Here is a 7,925-nt window from a genome sequence, read left to right as displayed (position 1 = left end):
CTCCAAGCACCACCCCCACATCTCGACTTATGCATCTTTTCCATTTGGTTGTTTCTGAGTTTGCTATTTCTGAGTTTATAACAAACTGGTAATAATACATAAAGTGTTTTCCTAAGTTCTGTGAGCTGTTCTAGGAGGGGGTTGTGGGAACCCCTGATTTGTAGCTGGTGGCTCAGAAGCCCAGGGGTCCTGGACTTGTGATTGGCATCTGAATTCTGACATGGGGACAGTTTTGTGGAACTGAGCCCTTTCACTTGTGTCATCTGACACTAACTCTGGTAGTTAGTGTCAGAATTGAATTGAATTGTACAACATCCAGTTGTTGTCTGGAGAGTTGGAGAATTGGTTGGTGGGAGGAAAAATCTCATTTGGTGTCAGATGTGTTGTGAGAAAAGAAAAAAAAAAACAGCTCGTGACCTCTGTCTTTTCTTGAACTGATTGTGCTGTTACCATGCAGTAATAGTCGAAGGTGAGGTCTTTTCTTTTGGTAGGTTTTAGGGAAAAAACCTCAGAAACATACTTTGAAATTGGAAACAGCAAGAGTATATGGATGTATATGTGTAAGATATTCTGATTGCTAGGGGTATACACAACCACCTTTATTATTATTATATATTTTTAGAGTTGGGGTCTTGCCATATTGCCCAGGCTGGCCTCAAACTCCTGGACTCACAGGATTCTCCCACCTTAGCCTCCTGAATAGCTAGAACTATAGGCATGCACCGCTGCACTCGGCCACAACAATTTTAAGAAAAAAATCTGGCCTGGCAAGGTGGCTCACACCTATAATTCCAGCACTGTTGGAGGTCAAAGTGAAAGGATCACTTAGGGCCAGGAGTTAAAGACAAGCCTGGGCAGCATAGTGAGGCCCCATCTCTACAAAAAAAAAAAAAAAAAAAAATCTGGGTATAGTGGCATGTGCTTAGGAGGCTGAGGTGGGAGAATTGCTTGAGCCCAGGAGGTCGAATCTGCAGTGAGGCATGATGGCGCCACTGCACTCCAGCCTAAGTGACAGAGTGAGATCCTGTCTCAAAAAAAAAAAAAAAAAAATCTATACTGCTTGATATAGATCTAGATTTGTAGTCATCATAGAATAACAACATGGCCAATTCTGCCATCTGTTGGTTGTATGAGCACTATGAAGAATCAACTGATGTGTGAGAGACACTTGAAATCATTGAATGCTGGAATAAAAAATCATATAATGCATAAGCTGTCAGTGACAGGCGGAGTCAGTCCTATTTCTCATGATCTCTTTGAGATAGATAGATACTTTATAACCTTTACTGCTTGCTCAATTCAAAAACAGACAACACACTGGAATGTCTTAGGGGCACTGAAGCTCAGTTCTGTTTGAACCCTATTGTTGAGGTTAGCACCTATTCAGATCTCTTTATAATGACACTGGAAATTACATATGTAAAAATATGTATACAGTTTCTCCTGTAATTTTTTGTTAAAAAAGGTTAATTTCCAATTTTTAAATAATTCATTTTAAAGATATGGGATAGGGGCTCTTTCCCGAAATTTAGATAGTATTCAAGTCATAGCATAGTGCCTCAGGACTTCCACATCTGTTGTATACTGCTTGCTTTAAAAAGTTGAATTTCTAATGCATTTAAAAATTAATGCTTTGGCTGGGTGTGGTGGCTCATGCCTGTAATCCAGCACTTTGGAAGGCTGAGGTGGGCAGATCACGAGGTCAAGAGATCACGACCATCCTGGCCAACATAGTGAAACCCTGTCTCTACTAAAAATACAAAAATTAGCTAGGTGTGGTGACGCATGCCTGTAGTCCCAGCTACTTGGGAGGCTGAGGCAGGAGAATCACTTGAACCCAGGAGGTGGAGGTTTCAGTGAGCTGAGATTGCACCACTGCACTCTAGCCTGGCAACAGAGTGAGACTCTGTCTCAAAAAAAAAAAAAAAAAAAAAAAAAATTAATGCTTCTTGAAGAAAATATCCTTCTACCCAGTGAGGAAAATATGAAATATATGCTTATAGAGTATTATTTTTGGCTCTTGAATACTATACATTTTTCTTTGTCATACTTCTGTTAACTTATTATAGTATCTTGAAAACTTTTGAAATAGCACACATTGCTCAAGGATTTTTTCCATGTGGAAAGCCTTAGTGCTTTTTCTACTGCACTTTTACTTAGTGGTTCATTTTCCATCTTGTCTCAGGACCCAAGATGAATTGAACTAAACATGCAGCCCCCCACCCCCGTCTTTACTGTTTTTCATCCTATTTTTGGTGGGCCCTTTTATAAATTTAATTTTGAATATTAGCCTAATCTTCTAAGGTGTGAGAATCTTGTCCAGAATTGCCTGATCTTCCCAACTCACTCTTGCAGCCCAGGGGCTGATCATTTCTCTGCTCCATTGACCTAGAGTGATGATTGATGTTTCTAGACACCTCGGTCTCCACCTATATGATTTAAAAATCTAATTTGCTTCAAATATCCTGTATGACAGGGATCATTGCTACAACCTCAATTCTTTACTGAGGGAATAGTCAGTGAACAGATTGAAGCCCAATGCTATTACTTTGTGCCTTCCCAATGTCACTTCTGAGTCTGCATCAAAACAACAACACATACTTGAGCTTGTATTTTTTTTTTAAATCTGCTTTAGTGCTCATAATCCTTTTCAATCCCTTTTCCTGGTATCTAAAATATCTTAGCAACAACTCTTATCTTTGAGCAACCATCAGGGTATAGTTTCAAATACTACAGCAATCAAAGCATCCTACTTCATTACTTGCTGATTTTTTCCAGACAATCTATTTTTATTTTGTGAATGTAACAGCGATATAGAAGCACATGATTTACTACCCTTCTCTCTAGTCCTCAAGGAAACTCTTTCTGTGACAAGCAAGTTTCCAAGACTCTGTGACTTTTTTCACTTTTTTTTTTTTTTTTTTTTGAGATAGAGTTTTGCTCTTGTCACCCTGGAGGCTGGAGTGCAATGGTGCGATCTTGGCTCACTGCAACTTCCGCCTGCTGGGTTCAAGCAATTCTCCTGCCTCAGCCTCCTGAGTAGCTGGGATTACAGGTGCCTGCCACCATGCGTGGGTAATTTTTTTATTTTTAGTAGAGACAGGGTTTCACCATGTTGGCCAGGCTGGTCTTGAACTCCTGACCTCAGGTGATCCACCAGCTTCGGCTTCCCAAAGTGCTGGGATTACAGGTGTAAGCCACCATACCCGGCCGACTCTGTGACTTTTAAAGAGCCTCTGTTTGCTGCTGATTGATTAAACTCAGTTATCATTTGAAAACTTCCCAAAGAAGGCAGACTATATTCTGATGAGAAAAATCACTATGATGATATAATAACATGAACCCTGTGAACCTCATCATTAACCAGAGATTTTAAAATGTTTTTTTTTTTTTTTTTTTTTTTTTTTTTTGAGACGGAGTCTCGCTCTGTCACCCAGGCTGGAGTGCAGTGGCCAGATCTCTGCTCACTGTAAGCTCCGCCTCCCGGGTTTACGCCATTCTCCTGCCTCAGCCTCCCGAGTAGCTGGGACTACAGGCGCCGCCACCTCGCCGGCTAGTTTTTTGTATTTTTAGTAGAGACGGGGTTTCACAGTGTTAGCCAGGATGGTCTCGATCTCCTGACCTCGTGATCCGCCTGTCTCGGCCTCCCAAAGTGCTGGGATTACAGGCTTGAGCCACCGCGCCCGGCTAAAATGTTTTAAATTGAGGTATAATACATAAACAGTAAAGTGTACAAATCCTGTGTAAACTCGATGAATTTACACACACACACACACACACCCATGTAGCCACTGCCTAGATCAAGATATATTTCCAACAGCTCAGAAGGCTTCTTTGTCTCTCTTATGTCTCTTCTTAATATCCCACTTCATGTAGCCAAAGACCTGACCTCTATAACCGTAGATTTGTGTTGCCTGCTCTCTAACTTCATAATAAAAGGAAACATACTGTATGTGTAGTTTTGTGTCTGGACTCCTTCCTTATCAGTATGTCAATGAGATTCATCCATGTTTGTACTTAACGTAGGGCTGCATTCACTGTTTCGGTATTCCACAGCTTATTCATCCATTCTACTCCTGATGAGCATTTGGGTTGTTTACAATTTTGGGCTATTGTAAATAAAGCTATTTAGTCTGAGATTTTCACATATAAAAGAGCACTTAGCTACACACAAATTCTGCTGTTTGGACAATCCTTTATGTGATGATAGACACAGAGTAGAAAATTAAATCAAGGCTGGGCGCGGCGGCTCATGCCTGTAATCCCATCACTTTGGGAGGCCGAGGCAAGCAGATCATGAGGTCAGGAGATTGAGACCATCCTGGCCAACATGGCGAAACCCCGTTTCTACTAAAAATACAAAAATTTAGCTCGGTGTCGTGGTGCATGCCTGTAATCCCAGATACTCAGGAGGCTGAGGCAGAAGCATCGCTTGAACCTGGAAGGTGGAGGTCGCAGTGAGCCAAGACTGCACCACTCCACCCCAGCCTGGTGACAGGGCGAGACTGTCTCAAAAAAAAAAAAAGTATTCTGTGAATCAAAGGATACAACTTTTCTTGTGTGTATCAAGGATACTTTAAAAGCAAAAATACAACCTACTAGGTGGGGGGAAATATTTGCAAAGCATATGTCTGATAAAGTATTAATATCTGGGATATATGAAGAATACCTAAAACTCAAAAATAGAACCTAATTCAAAAATGGGGAAAAGAATAGAAATTTCTCCAAAGAAGGTATACAAATGGTCCATAAACCCGTAAAAAGATGTTTGGTATAATGAGTCATTAGGGAAATGCAAATCAAAATCACAATGAGTATCACCTCACACCTGCTAGCATGGCTATAGTTAAAAGACAAAACAAGATGGAAAATAACAAGTGTTGGTGAGGATGTGTAGAAATTGGAACCTTGCACATTACTGGTGAGAAGGTAAATTGGTACAGACACTATGGGAAGCAATTTGACAATTTCTCAGAAGGTTAAACATAAAACTACCATATGACCCAGTCACTCTACTTCAGGTATATACCCAAAAGAATTGAAAGAGGAAATCTATCTATCTATCAGAAATTTCAACAGAAATTTATCATCTATCTATCTATCTATCTATCTATCTCTATCTTTTTAAAATTAGAGCTTGGAGAGATAAAGAGCAGATGTTTGCACACCAAATTTTATAGCAGTGTTACTCACAAGTGCCAAAAGGTATAAACAACCCAAGTGTCCATGAACAGATGAATGGATAAACAAAATGTGATTTGTGTACACACACACACAAACACTAGTATTATTCAGCCATAAAAAGGAATACAATTTTGATATATGCTACAACATGGATGAAACTTAAAAGCATGTTTGGGAAACAAGTCAGACACAGAAGGACATATATTGTATGATTTCACGTGTGTGAAGTACCTGGAACAGGCAAATTCATAGAGACAGAAAGTGGAATAGTGGTCACCAGGGGCTGGGAGTAGGAGAATAGAGGAGTTATTATTTAATGTGTAGTTTTTGTGGGGCTGATGAAAAACTTTTAAGTTTAGATCATGGTGATGGTTATACGACACTGTGAATGTATTTATTGCCACTTAACTGCACACTTATCAATGGCTAAAATGGTAAATACTATGCATATTTTCCCACAACAAAAGACCAACTATAGGTATAAAACAGTAGTTTTTCAGTATTCATTCATTCAACACATGCTTATAGGATGCCATCTGAAAACAAGACCCAGTGTTAGGCACTGATGGAAAGAAAGAGAAGTCAGACATACTATATTAGTTTCCTATTGCTGCTGTAAAAAAGTACCGTAATCTTTTAGGCTTAATACAACACAAATGTATTATCTTACAGTTCTGTGGGTGAGAAGTTCAAAATGAGTCTCACTGGGCTAAAATAAAGACATGGCAGGGCTGGGTTCCTTCGAGGGGCTCTGTGGGAGAATCTGTTTCCAGGCCTTTTCCAGCTTTGAGGGGCTGCCCCTGTTCCTTGGCTCATGGCTCCCCCGGCCCCCCATCCTCATAGAGCAGCAATTGCATCATTTCAACCCTGCTTCCATGATTGCATCTCCTCTGGCTCAGATTGTCCTGCCTTCTTTCATTTATAAGGACCCTTGTAATTGCTTTGGGCCCTCCTAGATGATCTAGGATAATCTCTCCATCTCTACAGAAGATTAGCAACTTTCATTTCATCTGCAACTTTAATTCCTCCTTTCCATGTCACCTAACACATTCACAGATTCCAAGGATTAGGACATGGTTGTCTTTGGGGGCCATTACCCGGCTTACCACACAGATCTTCCTGATTTTGAAGGTCAGTAGGAGAGACATGACAAAAGGCCATCAGTGGTGCTGCTGCTGTGCTCTGAGATCTCAGGGTGAGAAAGATTATGCCAGCTGAGAGAATCAAGAAACTTTTCTCACAGACTATATGGACTATATAGAAACCAGTCAAGAAATATATACAAGGGTACCCTCTATGTCAAGGACTTTCTGAATGTTTTGTGGCATATGTGAGCTACATTTCACATTCAGTGGTGGCAGGATTATTAGAAAGCAGCAGATTAGCCGGGCATGGTGGCTCACGCCTGTAATCCCAGCACTCTGAAAAGTCGAGGCAGGCGAATCGCCTGACCTCAGGAGTTCGAGAGCACCCTGGGCAACATGATAAAACCCTGTCTCTACTAAAATACAAAAAATCAGCCGGGTGCAGTGGCAGGCACCTATAGTCCCAGCTACTTGGGAGGCTGAGGCAGGGAAAATCGCTTGAGCCCAGGAGGTGGAGGTTGCAGTGAGCAGAGATCATGCCACTGTGCTCCAGCTTGGGCTGTAGAGTGATTGATACTCCATCTCAAAAAATAAAATAAAAAAAGAAAAATATAGGAAAAAAGAAAGAAAGAAAGAAAGCAGTAGCAGAAAAAGAAAAGAAAGAAAGATCTAGCAGATCACTCAATGCCAGAGAGTGATCCACAGTGGCTGCACAGTGGCATAATTCCATGGGTCAGTTTAGGGATAGGAGAGCTATGCTGTTGTTGCTTGACAAGCAAGGGTGCCAGGACCACTATTTCCCAGTATCATGCAGAGGAGGACCTTACGTACATGGTACCTGCTGGCAAACCGAAAATCCAGAGAAGTGTGAATTCTGGCTCTAGCACTGAAAGTGTAATCTACCTACAAATGGCAGCCTGGCCTTGTGCTTCTCTTACACATGAAGTGGTTACAATTTAGATTGCTTACCCGTGTTTGCATTTGTACTGCATTATCCAAGTAGTGACCTCACCAGCATTTTCGTATAGATGGCTACTGATAAACAGCAGTAAAATGTATCTTCTGATGTAAGCTTTTTGTATGAAGCCCTTGTACCCTCAATAGCACCAAAAAGCACTTTCACCCCACAGGAGATGGACTGGGAAATACTGCACTCCAGGTGTAGGAGCAGTGCATCTGCACCTCCAATCCATGGCATCATGAAGCAGCTCCACTAAACATCCGAGACACCCAGTAGTGGCCACTACCATTTCCCTCCCCAACTGGCATGATTTGATTTAGTCATCCATGTTAGTAATTGAATAAGTATGTGCTTAATAAATGTTTAATAAATGCATAAAATAGGAATAAACCAATTAACTTCAAATATCTAAAATTCTTAACCCACGCCAACGTTGTGGTTCTGAGGGATCATACTTACCCGATTATATGCATTTCCTTGCAATAATGGCCTCATCGTCTGCACACATCCTTGCTTAGCCAATTACATAGGTTCGCTCTCAGCCTATGTCAACTCTAACTAGAAAAACACACTTATGGATGTTAGAAAAAATCTTTTTAAGGGTAGTTTTACATGAACAAGAAATATATTTCATTAGAATGTGGGCCTTGGTTAAAGGAAAACATTGCAGACCCGTGCAAACCCTGCCTGTCTCT

This window comes from Trachypithecus francoisi, unplaced genomic scaffold, assembly GCF_009764315.1.
Source record: "Trachypithecus francoisi isolate TF-2019V2 unplaced genomic scaffold, Tfra_2.0 Lachesis_group12, whole genome shotgun sequence".
In the NCBI taxonomy this organism is placed as follows: Eukaryota; Metazoa; Chordata; class Mammalia; order Primates; family Cercopithecidae; genus Trachypithecus; species Trachypithecus francoisi.
The sequence above is the reverse complement of the archived record's forward strand: the minus strand, read 5'-3'. Positions refer to the sequence as shown.